Source organism: Ricinus communis, chromosome 1 (assembly GCF_019578655.1).
Source record: "Ricinus communis isolate WT05 ecotype wild-type chromosome 1, ASM1957865v1, whole genome shotgun sequence".
Taxonomy (NCBI): Eukaryota; Viridiplantae; Streptophyta; class Magnoliopsida; order Malpighiales; family Euphorbiaceae; genus Ricinus; species Ricinus communis.
The window spans coordinates 16,725,882-16,739,626 of record NC_063256.1 but is presented as its reverse complement, the minus strand read 5'-3'; the positions used below and the strand labels follow the sequence as shown (position 1 = coordinate 16,739,626).

Here is a 13,745-nt window from a genome sequence, read left to right as displayed (position 1 = left end):
ACAAACTAAAAAATAGTTTGATAAGTTCAAAGTTCATGCAAGAACTTTGTAAATGTTTTTGCTTAAGTTCTTACATGAACTTTGAACTTATCAAGCTATTTTTTAGTTTGTGGCATTCTCTAACCAAAATCTTATGTTTGATTCTTAACTTATCAAATCATACTTGGTTTGTAGCGTTTATAGTTGAATTCAAGTGCTAGTTTCATTATTGGAACTAGTTTTCCTTAACTTCACTTGAGGAGATCCTTAGATTTTGGAATCATCTTGATTGGAGGGTGTTTTCTTGCATTCCATATGTATCATAACTCATTAGTTATTGGGGTGTATGGTTGCTAAGATGATGTTTTCCTATCACCGGCATTGATTAGAAAGTAAATCAATGGCTTTAACTAAAAGATGATTTGTAAACATGGACTTGCTGATGATGAGAAATCTTGAGACACTGTTGCAATCCATTCCAAAGCTTCCAAGGAACATCATGACTTCGATCATAAAGGAGAAGAATGACATAACTTAAATCACAATCAATCTAAATAGGAGAAGACTAAAATGAATGAATTTTAGAGACTGCAATGATCATTACTGATAATTATGCTTCAAAGGGATAACACACACCTAAAAAAGCAGCAAAAGAAGCTACTGTGGACCCTTCATGGTTTCGAAAAACCCTGGTTGCCCCTAAAGGACCTAGAGCTCCTCTAGTCATGTCGTCTGTGTTGATCTTAATCCATCCAAATGGTGGCCTAGCCCAAATAACATGAATCATTGAAGGAGCATTCTGAATAATTGAATTAAATCTTAAATGCCGAAGGATAGACAGATTAGTTTACGAGTTATTCATTTTGCCAATCTTAAAAAGTTTTACCAATTTGATTGAGCAGCACATAAAATGGATAACCATAGAAATACTAATAGCAGTATCTCAAAAAGCAATGCTATTGCATGCAAACTAGATAGAATGGAAAGCATACAAGAATCCAACATGCCATAGAGGCAAAATTCAAGAGGAAAAATCCAAACTCAAGCATTACCAAAAAGATTCATAAAGCTAGAAGAAAGATCAAGACACACCTTGAAAAGACTTCTAAGAGCTATCGAACTGCAATAGCAAAGGGATAATGGTAAAAATTTGGTCAATGGTTTTTGAAGTCGAAAGACAAAGCTTGCAATGAGAGATAATGACAAGTCCTTTCTGCATTAAAGAAACATCAATAGGAAGACAATGTAAGGATAACACCCCATAACAAAAAAGAGAGCGATGGAGGGAGATAATGGCACCATAGAGACTTCCCCTAAGAAACTTTGAGTTTATGCACACAGAAGAGATCAGAAGCAATTTTGGAAGAAAACTTCCCATTGGGAGAAGACCTAAAGACAAATTAATCTTAATGCAAATAAAAAGAGAAACATTTAAGATATTCGCACTAATCACAATGAAAGAATTATGAAATAATAACCGAAACACATCTACAATAGTATATTCAAGCTAAACAAGAGCCTATGCCCCCTGAGAATTGAGCCTAATAAAAGACTCATAAGATTTTATAGAGGTTCAAAACAAAGAAAAAATATGAAAAGGACAAGGCATACCGAAACTAGTATAAAATCTATTGTGCAAGAATCTAAACACAAAAGAATCATTAGAAAAAACCCTTCATGTCAACTTACTAAAGAGAGCTAAGTTGAGTACATGAAGATGATGAAGACCAAGACCACCTTCATCTTTAAGGGCACAACAAACATCCCATTTAACATCAATTAACTTTTAGGAATGGATATATCGAGTCTAAATAAAATTTTGAATAGCCATTTCCATGTATTTCAGAAAAGAAGAGGGCCATTTATAAATCATAAAGGAGTGAAGAAATGAACCATAAATCACTGAAGAAACAAGAGCTATTCAACCCGCCATAGAAAGGGAATCACCCTTCCAGTTGTCAAATTTTAAGAGCACTATATCTGCTAAAGGTTGGAGCCAATATTCTTAGAAGCTCCAAGAAACATGGGGACCCCAAAATAGGTAAAAGAAATAGAACCAAGCTTCATGTCCATAAGAGATCTAACATCTCGACTCAATGACGAGGAAGATGACTACAAAAATAATCTCTGATTTATGCCAATTAATAACCTAACCAGAAAGAGCAGCATAATTTATAAAAAGAGAGGAAATTGTTCATATATTTTTCTTTGTAGCCTGATGATGTGTCTCTTTTAGTACTTGCAAGTACACGAACTGTTCCTATAGTAAGGGTAAGTTCACCACAAGATCGATCTCTCAAGGAACTATGAGGCCACTTATTATAAAGACTAATTATCAACACAAAACAATAAAAGTAAATATGAACACTCTAAATCATTATGTTGAGAGGATAATATTCATAAAGTAAAGTAACTAACCAATAAATAAATATACAATGCAAATGCAAATGTTTATGATCTAAAACTATATGCTAAAGATAGTATTTAATCTAGCCATTTACTTAGTAATCTCCTTGTTTTACTTTAAGCCTAGATCTAATGAATGAGATGGTGTTGTACCTCTTTCCCTAAGTTACTCAAGCTAATGATGCAACCTAGGTTTCTTATACCAACATAGATTAAAGTAAAGATGATGTTCCTAATACTTTTAAACCTAAAGTTTTTCATAATAATTACTATTGCTAAATTAATATGATGGTTAACTAACAATAAAAACTGAAATTAATAAAGATATGAAGGTAAAGAAATCATTCATTAAATAAATAAATAATAAGGTTCATACAAAAGTAAAAAGACTAAACTAAACGCTTATGAAAATTAGCCTAACATATTTAATCCAATGATCATGGTATTAAATAGAAAGACATAAAATAATAAAATAAAAAGCTCTCTCAAGATCTAGAATTTCTTCAAGTAGGAAGAAGATTGGTCCTCAGTCTCCACTTCTTGAAAAGCTCCTTAGATCCTAAAAGAACAATGAAAACTAAAACTAAAGTGTTTATGAAAAACTGTAGAGAATTATGGTGGCAGGTGTAGAGAGCAGGTAGGAGAAAACTCCCCTCCTTATTCCTTCCTTCCTTCCTTCTTCCTTCTTCCTTTTTCAACTAGGTTTTGCAAAGATTTATATAGAGAAGAGTCATCCTCTATATAAATCTCCATAGAGATAAGTATACTAATATAAGTCTATCTAATATATAAGACTTTAGGTATCTTAATCTCCACCAAATACTATCCCATAAATAACTCTTAATAGAAATCCTAATTATTATACAAAGTGACTAAAATGTCCCTTGGGCCTTGTAATTAGTAGTCCATGCATCTTAATCCTGGGCCTCGATACGAACATGTCCCATTAAACTTCTTTTAGCTCCATATTTTTCTCTTGTTGTTAATATTCCTGAAAATAGACAATTGAGCTTAAGTGAGGTAAAAGCACATAGTTTCACCATATTATATATAGAAATATATCATTAAATCTTTAAAATACCCTTAAATATCTATACATAATTTGAACCAATCAAATACCCCCACACTTAAACCTTTACTTGTCCTCAAGCAAATAGCAACTGAGAATTAACTTTTGCAAAAATCATGAAGAACATCCATACTCAGCTTAAAGATGTTATTCAAAAGAATCTCACTAATGCAAAGATCATGTCAACCCAAGAACACTTGATCATAATAATTTTCTTTAGAAATATAAACTCAATCATTGTTAATCAAAAGACTCAAGCATACAATCATTCACACTTGTTTCATAACAAATAGTCTAACTCATTTTCAAAGGATACAACTATGATGCATAATCCAAATTATCATTTAACCCTATTCAAAAAGGCAAAATCTTCATTCAAAAACAAGAGATCAATAGGCATTTATTACTTGCTGTTGAAGCTGTTATACTTTTTTTTCTTTATAATAATAAACTATCCTAAATATATTAGAAAGATTAAATCCTAAGATAATTAAAAGTTAGGTCCTAATAAATAAATATAAATCCTAGAATAAAATTTAAAATAAAGTCTTAATTCAATGATATGACTATTTATGTGGAGGAGATGGATATATATTTAATTTTAAAATAGGGTATTTTAACTAAAAATAATTCATAATTAATCCCAATTTCTTGGATTTAATTATTTTAGTTTTCACTCAATTTTTTCAAGGCGCCCGTGACTACGCCATTAAGCCGTGCCGCTTTGTGAGCCTCTGCTGCTGCGCGTGTGCGCGCCGCCTCGTGGGCCCGCAAGCTACCTACCTACGCTGCAGGCATGTGGCCCGCGGCTGTCCTCTGGCGGCACCGCGCCTGCGGCCCCTCCACAAGATCTGGGCCGCTGTGGCTTCATCATGGAAGGCCTCGCGACCAAGGCTAACCTTGCCGGGCCCGCAGTGTGAAAATTCGGCCAAGAATGTGGCTCGCTCAAAATGTTTTTTGAGCTTTAATTGCTCTCATGGAGACATATTGCCTTTTGGGGATCAAACATAAGCCTACAAGATAAACATAAAAATAGAAAATGGAAAAATAAATAAATAAATAAAATAATAAATAAATAAATAAAATAAAGAAACAAATAACTTAAATGCATAAAAATAAAAATACAATTGCTAAGTTTATTGTTTATGCTCATGGTGGGCGTTCATCCACGCACTCCACCTCTTGGTCATAAGTCATTCCTTTCAAGTATGGCTTCATACTTTTAATACGAACATCTAAAGTGTCACGAAAGCTCTTGTCAATTAAGAATGGAATATCATCATATAATTGTTTATAAACAAGAGAATCTAAATAATTATATGAACACTTATCAATAGTAGATTTAGGAGAGAAAGTTAGAGAATCAAACACTTTAAATTTCACAGTTTCTTTTAAAACTGTCATGGTAAGTTTTCCATCATGCACATCAATCATAGTTCTAGTAGTTGCCATGAAAGGTCTACCAAGGAGTATAGTTTGCTTTTTATCCCTTGTTGGTGTATTTTCCATGTGAAGTACTACAAAATCAACTAGAATTATTAACTTACCTACTTGTACTAGCAAGTCATCCACTATACCTCTACGATATTTTATCGATCTATCAGCAAATTGTAGAGACATAGTGGTAGGCTTCAACTCTCCCAAGCCAAGTCGTTCATACATCAAATAAGACATCAAGTTGATGCTTGCTCCCAAATCTAACATGGCTTTTGTATGCTTTTTATCACCTGTTGTAATATCAATGGTGAAGCTACCAGGATCCTTCATCTTAAGGGGCAATTGATGTTGAAGCATTAAACTTGCTACTTGTACTTTTTCGTTGTTCGCATATCGCCTCTTGTTGGTGTTCAACTCTTCAAAGAATTTTATATAAGCTGGCTTATTCCTGATAACATCCAATAAAGGTAAATTAGTATTAACTTTAGAGAGCATCTCAATACTTTCAATTTTTTTTTATCCTTTTTGCTCTCTTTGAGTTGGTTTAGAAAAGGAATAGGAGGTCTATAAGGCTGAGCTGCCTTCTGAAATTCAAGTCTAGAAAATGCTTTCTTTTCTTTCTTCTTAAGCCTAAGATTAGGCTCTACTTTTTCTTCCTTTTGTATATTCTCCTTATTGATTTGCACTAATCCATCATTTTTAGGTGTACCTGCATAAGAAGAAGAATTCCTTTCAGTTTCCATAGCAATATTATCGATAATCTCACCTCTTCTAATAGTAATAATGGAATTGGCTTATTCAGGTTGACTTGATAGTTCTTCTTTATTGAGCTCTTCAACAATTTTTCCCATTTAAGCTTTAAACGTTTCAGTGAAGCCTCAATGGAATCTGTCTTTTTCTCATTCCTCTCCATCCTATCATGAGAAGCCATCATAAATGATTGAAGTGTTTCTTCCAAACTTGGCTTCCTTTGTTCATTAGATCGAAGAGTTTGTTCTTGATCTTGAAAGAAAGGATTTGAGTCCCTTTGGAGTTGAGAATATTTGGTCATTGTATTTCCAAAAAAAAATTTGGATGGTTTCTACAACCTCTATTATATGTGTTGAAATAAGGGTCATTCATAGGATGCATGGGTTGGTAAGAATCCATCAAATTTGTTTGTTCATACATATTTCCTCTGTAATTATCAAAAGATGAACAAACATTAGCACTATGACCATAAATACCACAAATACCACATACCTCATTATTTGGTGAGTTTTTTGTTGAAGTAAGTATATTAACTTGCTTAGTCAATTCAACCAATTGCATTTTCATCTCACTACTAGCTACTACTTCATTTACTTTTATTCTCTTTGTCCTTACACTCTTTTATTAAGAATTGGCTCCTAACATCTCAAAGATGTCGTAAACCTTATCAAGTGTCATTTCTAACAAAGCACCCCGAACTGCATTATCAACCATACATTGATATTGGTGTGTCAACCCATCAATAGAATGATTGGTTAGTTATTGGGAGTGGGAATCCATGGTGTGGGCATTGTAATAAAAGTGATTTGAAGTGATCTCATGCTTCATGAAAAGATTCAGCATTCTCTTGATAAAAATTAGAAATTTCACCTCTTAATTCTTTGGTCTTTTTGTTGTGAGTAAAATCTACTCATAAACTTTTGATAAATTTCATTCCAATTTTTCAAAGAATTAGGAGGCAAGGTCATTAACCAAGCCTTTGCTCTTTCTTTCAATGAATAAGGGAAACACTGTTACTTTTTGGCTCCTTTATCCCACATTAGAAAGCTAAAAAAAGGAAGAAGTAGTTTCAAAGCTATAAATAGTGGGCCTTCTCTCCTTTTCAAAGTGTCAAGAAAAACAATGGGCCTTATATTTCTATGGGCTAAATTATATTTCTCTTCTTTCTCTTCTTATTAATATTTCTTTATAATTCTATTGAATTAAGAAATATTATTTTGGTAGTGCCCGAGGAAGTAAGTATAATTTTTGCCGAACCTCGTTAAAGTTCTGGTGTTTCTTTTCTTATTGTTTATTTAATAGCTTATTTGTCAGTGGAAACTAACCCGATTTCCACAACAATTGGTATCAGAGCCAGGTTGCTGAGTGGTTGCAGTTTAAATTGATCTTCCATATCAGAAAGAATTTGGGTCATTCCGCATTGTATTTGAAAGCTATTAAATATCAATCGAAGCAAAAATGGCTGACGGTGAAAATACCTCTACACCAACCACAATAGTAGCACCAAATTCGTTACTTTCAGTGAGAAATGCAGTGGCGAATTCCAAAATTATGGTGGAGATATTTGATGGTACCGGTCATTTTAGTATGTGGCAAGGTGAAGTTCTAGATGCCTTATTCCAACAAGGTCTAGATGTTGCCATTGAAGATTAGAACCAAACTGTATGGAGGAGAAGGAGTGGAAAATAATTAATCGATTGGCATGTGGTATAATTCGATCGTGCTTGTCCAGAGAGTAGAAATATACATTCTATAAAGAAACTTCTGCTAGTAAATTATGGAAAGCACTGAAGGAAATTTTTCTGAAAAAGAACAATCAAAATAAACTCCATATGAAGAAAGGATTGTTCAGATTCACATATGTTCCTAGTACCACAATGAATGATCACATAACAAACTTCAATCAGCTTGTTGCTGACTTGACGAATTTAGATGTGACATTTGAAGATGAAGATTTGGCCTTGATGTTATTGGGATCTCTTCCAAAAGAATTTAAATTCCTTGAGACTACTTTACTCCATGGGAAGGCTGAGGTGTCTCTCAGTGAGGTTTGTGCTGCTTTATACAGTTATGAATTACGAAGAAAAGATAAAAAGGTAGCTCCAGTGGTGCACCGGAAGCTTTGGTAGTGAGGGGCCGTTCGGAGAAAAGAAGTAAATGGAAGAAGGGAAGATCGAAGTCCAGAGTTGGCAAAGACCAATGTGCCTTTTACCGGGAAAAGAGACACTGGAAGAAAGACTGTCCGAAGCTGAAAGAAAAAGCCAAAGGGAAAACTGTTGCAGATACAAATGTAGCTGAATGTGATTCTGATCTTTCATTAGTAATGATGCCATCATCTAGCAATTTGGGAGCTTGGATTCTTGATTGAGGCTACAGCCACCATATGTGTCCCAGCCTGGAGTGGTTTTCTGATTTCAAAGAAACAGAGGGTGGAGTTGTCTACACAGCAAATGACAACACTTGCAAAACTGCTGGAATTGGTTCAGTTCAGTTGAAGAATCATGATGGATCAATTAGAATTCTGACTGATCTCAGATATGCGCCGAGTTTGACAAAAAACCTTATTTCTTTGGGAGTTCTAGCTAGAAAGGGCTTCACTATTGTCATTAAAAATGAAACTTTGAAGGTTATCTCTAGGGCACTTGTTGTGATGAAAGGTGTTCAGCAAAGCAATAACTTGTATTACTATCTTGGTAATCCAGTTATTGGTACAATAACAGTAGTTTCTAGTTATAATCAGGAACTAGAAGCAACCAGTTTGTGACATATGCGCTTGGGACATGCAGGCGAAAAATCCTTTAAAACTTCTAGCAAATCAAGGATTATTGTAAGGAGTGAAAATCTGCAAATTGAATTTCTGTGAACATTGTGTCAAGGGAAAAAAAATAAGAGTAAAGTTTGGTACTGCAATCCATGATACTAAGGGTATTCTGGATTATATTCACTCAGATGTATGGGGACCCTCCAGGACAACTTCAATGGGAGGCAAATATTATTATGTTTCCTTCGTTGATGATTTTTCTCGAAGAGTGTGGGTGTACACTATGAAGACAAAGGATGAAGTGTTAGGAGTTTTTCTCACTTGGAAAAAGATGGTAGAAACTCAGATGGGCAGAAAGATAAAAAATCTCCGAACAAATAATGGAGGAGAGTATACAAGTGATCCTTTTATGAAAGTCTGCGAAGATGAAGGTATTGTGAGACACTTCACTGTCAGAAATACACCACAACAGAATGGGGTGGCAGAAAGGATGAACCGGACTCTACTGGAGAAAGTTCGGTGTATGTTGTCCAATGCTGGGTTGGGTAGACAGTTCTGGGCTAAGGCTGTAACATACACGTGTCATCTTATTAGTCGTTTGCCATCAACTACTATCAACGGTAAAACACCTTTAGAGGTATGGTATGGAAAACTTGCTACAAATTATAATTTCTTACATGTTTTTGGTTCCACTGCATATTATCATGTTAAGGAATCAAAGTTGGATCTGAGGGCAAAAAACAATTTTCATGGGGATATCATCAGGTGTAAAAGGATATCGCCTATGGTGCCCAGATTCAAAGAAGATAATCTTTAGCAGAGATGTTAGATTTGAAGAATCTACTATGGTGAGAAAGGAAGAAGAGCAGGAGACAAATGGAGCTTCACAGCAAGTGGAGCATTCTCCCAAACAGGTGCAGTTTGATGGTAGTAGAAGTATTGAACCAATAGTAGATCAGTCTTATAAATCTACTCCTATAGGAGAAAGGGAGTTAGAAGATGAATCAGGTGATGAAGTAGAGGTTCCAGTATAAGAACCTCCACGGCAACATGAGTCAATTGTATTGAGTAAGCCAAAGAGGAACACTAGACAACCTACTCATTTTGAAGATTTTGTAACCTTTATATCTTCAAATGTTGATTTTCTGGCCACTTATATTGAAGCTGTACAGAGCTCTGAGGCAGATAAGTCGAAAATGGCTATGGAGGAAGAAATGCAATCCCTTGAGAAAAACCAGACATGGAAGCTAGCTAGTCTGTCTAAGGGAAAAAAGACAATTGGTTGCAAATGGGTATTTACAAAGAAGGATGGATTTCCTAACAAGAATGATGTTTGCTACAAGACAAGATTGGTAGCTAAGGGCTATGTTCAGAAGATCCAAACTGCTGAAAATCCTGCAGATATGACTACGAAAGTAGTAACTGGTGTCAAGTTCCAACATTGTTTGGACTTGATAAATGTTTTGAAAATTTGAAGACGGGCGCTTCAAGCGCATCTGGAGGCATTGCTAAATTTGTGATGAGAGAAAACAAAGAATGTTTGATTGGGTTAGGAAGTCGGCAAGGTGGAGATTTGTTATTTTTGGCTCCTTTATCCCACATTGGAAAGCTAAGAAAAGGAAGAAGTAGTTCCAAGGCTATAAATAATGGGTCTTCTCTCCTTTTCAAAGTGTCAAGAAAAACAATGGGCCTTATATTTCTATGGGCTAAATTGTATTTCTCTTCTTTCTCTTCTTATTAATATTTCTTTGTAATTCTATTGAATTAAGAAATATTATTTTGGTAGTGCCCGAGGAAGTAAGCATAATTTTTGCCGAACCTCGTTAAAGTTCTGATGTTTCTTTTCTTATTATTTATTTAATAGCTTATTTGTGAGTGGAAACTAATCCGATTTCCACAACAAATACATCATTCTTAGTTGATCCTCATTAAGTCTAGATAATGGGAAAGTATGAACTATGGCATAAAATTCTCTAATGAATGTTGATGGCTGCTAATTCGTGTTAGCAACAATCTAAGGCAGTGTACCTATCGATGCAGTCTAGCACTAATGGCGAGTATCAAGGTCGTATTCCTCGGGAAAGTGAAAGCCCAGAGTTACTCATTTGTTCTTTGTTATATTAACCTAAAATGGATAATGAATAAATTCTAAACTAACTATTAACTACAAGCTAAGTTCTGAGGGAGATGCAGGAGTAATTGATAAATGAAATAATCAAGACAAGAAGACAAACCCAAAGGGAATCTAAACTAGCTGGCAACCGAACAAAAGATAAAGGATCGGTGAGTCTAATTATGCTACCCGTGGACGAATTCCTAAACCTAATAACCTAAAGTTGGAATCTCTTCCTAACGATTGATTCTTAAATTAGCATTAAGCTTTAATCCGCCTCTATTAAGCTTTGTTAATTCTTAATCCGGCTAGTTAATTATCCTTATCTCTAAGCGATTATTAACCAGTTCTTGTTATTCAAAATTCCAATTGCCAAACGAATTTCTCAATCTCATAAAGCAATCTAAACATCACAATTCACAACGTCTCATGAATAATGCATAATCTTATTAATACTGAAAACAAGAAGAATACAAAACCAACTCAAACAATCCAACAATATAATATCAAACCAACATAGTAAAGAAATCCCAATGGATTAAATCAGTCTAGCTAAAAATGTTCATGTTTAAAACAATCTAGGAAATCAATTACAATTAAATAATAATGAAAATAAAGCATGTACACCCTTTTCTCTCGAATTGGATGAACAGCTCCAAATCTGGATCTACACTTTGATTAATCTCCCAAACTGCCTCTTGAATTGCTTCCACTATGGTTTTGCACTCGAAACCTTGTGATTTCGGGATTCTTACTCCCCGCAACTCTCTCTCGCACTCAATACTGTGCAGAAACCGAACCAGCCGCCAGGGCTTTATGTCACTTCTTCCCTTCTCTCTCTTTCTAAGAAAAATTCATTTTTCTTATATATTTAACTCAGCACGGCCGAAGTCCAGGCCGTGCTGAAACTGTGGATCTCACCAAGTAGGGTTTCACCACGGCCGTGTTGCTCCCCGTGTTGGCCACCACAGGCCGTGCTGAAGGCCGTGGTGGCTACGAAAACCGTGCCCAAAGTGCAAATTTCAATAACTAAAACTAAAACAGAAATAATAGCATCCATAACAAAAACAGAAAGAAAATAAATTGTCCAACAATATAAAGAACTAAATAAAGAAAAGAAACGTCCAATAATGGAAGAGGATCCTCAATCCTCAACACGATCAATCCGGCCACCCTGGTCCTGCTGGGTGAAATTCGGAGTAAACAAAGGATCATCAAGCTGAGGAGACATCAGGACATCAGCGCTGGTAGAAGTACTCGGGGCTGGGGCCGGAGCAGGTAGCAGTGGAGGAGAAGTAATGGACAAGTGGGGGTCACCAAAACTATCAAAGAAACCTTCAAGGTCAAAGGGTAATCCTGGCACAGACGGTGGTCGAGGCGTAGGCACATGTGGTGGCATATGAGAACTGGATGCTCGCATCCGAGTCAACTGTTAAGAGATATCCAGCAAAGAAAAATGAAAACTATTATGGTCTTCTCTCATCTCGGTGCGCAAGGCCACAAGGTCATCCCAAAGAAGTTGGGTCGCATGTGACTGTGTCTGAAGCATCTCGCGCAAGGCTCTCACTGAGTCCCTAGCCTCGGTATGGAAGGTCTATGTAAGATCCCACTACTGGGTCATCCGGGCCTCCATCTTATCCAATCTAGATGCTACTGATGTACCTGGTGAAAAAGAAAAAGAGGCACCGGTTACTGATGGACTAAAGAACATAAATGGGTCAGGAACATCTATGGGCCTAAATGAGGGATGTGGTGGCGGTGGTGGAGGTACAAACTAATCCTCGTTGATGTCAACATCATCATCAGCACTATCGCCACCCGTCTGGCTAGCTGAAGTGGACCCTGTTAAGTGGTACTCAAAACCGCCTGAGGTAGACTCAGTCCGAGTAACCATCCGCATGTTGTAAATATGCTGTGTCCCAACAGCCAACATAGAACCCAACTCTGTCATACTCTAAACAGCGGCTGGAGTTAATACCCCCATATTCCTAGCTAGCCTAGTCACATAAGGTCCAAAACTAATAATTTCCTTCCTAGCCGATCTCTGAATCCCATCCATCTGTGTAGCTATCAGAAACCCTAAATCCAAATAGGTCCTCTATCGAGTATGCCAAAGTAAAGCAACATCAAGCTTGTTGAGAGCTCCCCAACTCTCACCCCTACCAATCAATGTGTGCGCCAATATATATTGTGGAGGTATCTCAAACTGTTTGAAACAAAATGAGCCTTGGTCCGGCTCGAAGAGAAAGAGCGCTTGCACTCTAATATCCTCCCAATATGAGTTTATATCCGTCCCCAAATGCCTAACTGCCTGCTCAAACAAATTGGAGTCCACCTCCGCTCTAGTCCATATCCCTAAAGATATACCAAACTCAGCTAGGGACATTATGTAAGTCCTGCCAATCACCCTGAAGAAAACCGTGTCTGGCGAAGTAAAATCCCTAACAGCTGGCTGAAGCCAAAAGGTGCTGAAGAACTCCAAAGTCAGCTCTCTGTAAGTAGGCTCTCTAATGTCAAAGAACCTATTCCATGGTACTGTCTCCAGCAAACTAGAAATCTTCTCAAATAGCCCAACATCCCTCAAGGCCTGCCAATCGATGCACCTCCTAGTCAGAAGCGTCTTTGTCCTCACCACTCAAAATCGATCAATATGCTCCTGGTTGGTGAAGATCAAGTAAGGATGCCTGCCAGCTGCAAGTGTGGGGACAGGTCGAGCTCGGGCTCTCGGGTGATCGGCTGCCCCAGGGTAAACCTGTCGTCCATGAGGTACTGGAGCAGTAGTCTGGCATGAGGTCTGCTGACTAAAAGAACCATCCTCAACTCTAGTTCGCTTCCCAACAACTCGCTGCTGATCGTCAGTCATACTACTTGGATTGCCTCTCGTTTAAATAGGGTTCGGTGTGCACTGCCCCTTGCTAGGCCGTGGCATGGGCTGTGCAAATATGCACAGGCCATGCAACGGTCTTTGAATGCCCTCTTCCTGGAATGCCACATGTCAGCCTATGCAACAGGCCGCGGAAGCGGACGTGCGAGATTACGCGAATGCGATCCAAATCACCCGTAACACATAAAAATATTCTTCCCCACACCAAATATCCTCAAAAACTTCAAAATAGAGGAATCAAAACAAGTTAGAAGAATAATACTAAACATATAAACAATCAAGCAAACTAAAATGAATAAAGTCAAAAGAAAATAACGAAATAACAAAAACTAACAAAAACATGAAA

At 36.6% G+C, this 13,745-nt stretch overlaps 1 non-coding gene across 1 annotated transcript; it reads left to right on the top strand.

Moving 5' to 3' along the window:
* Positions 1 to 6,414: 6,414 nt before the first annotated feature.
* Positions 6,415 to 6,522, top strand: LOC112534782. The gene has a single exon (XR_003079034.1). It is a non-coding gene; the product is annotated as a small nucleolar RNA R71 (small nucleolar RNA).
* Positions 6,523 to 13,745: the final 7,223 nt, after the last annotated feature.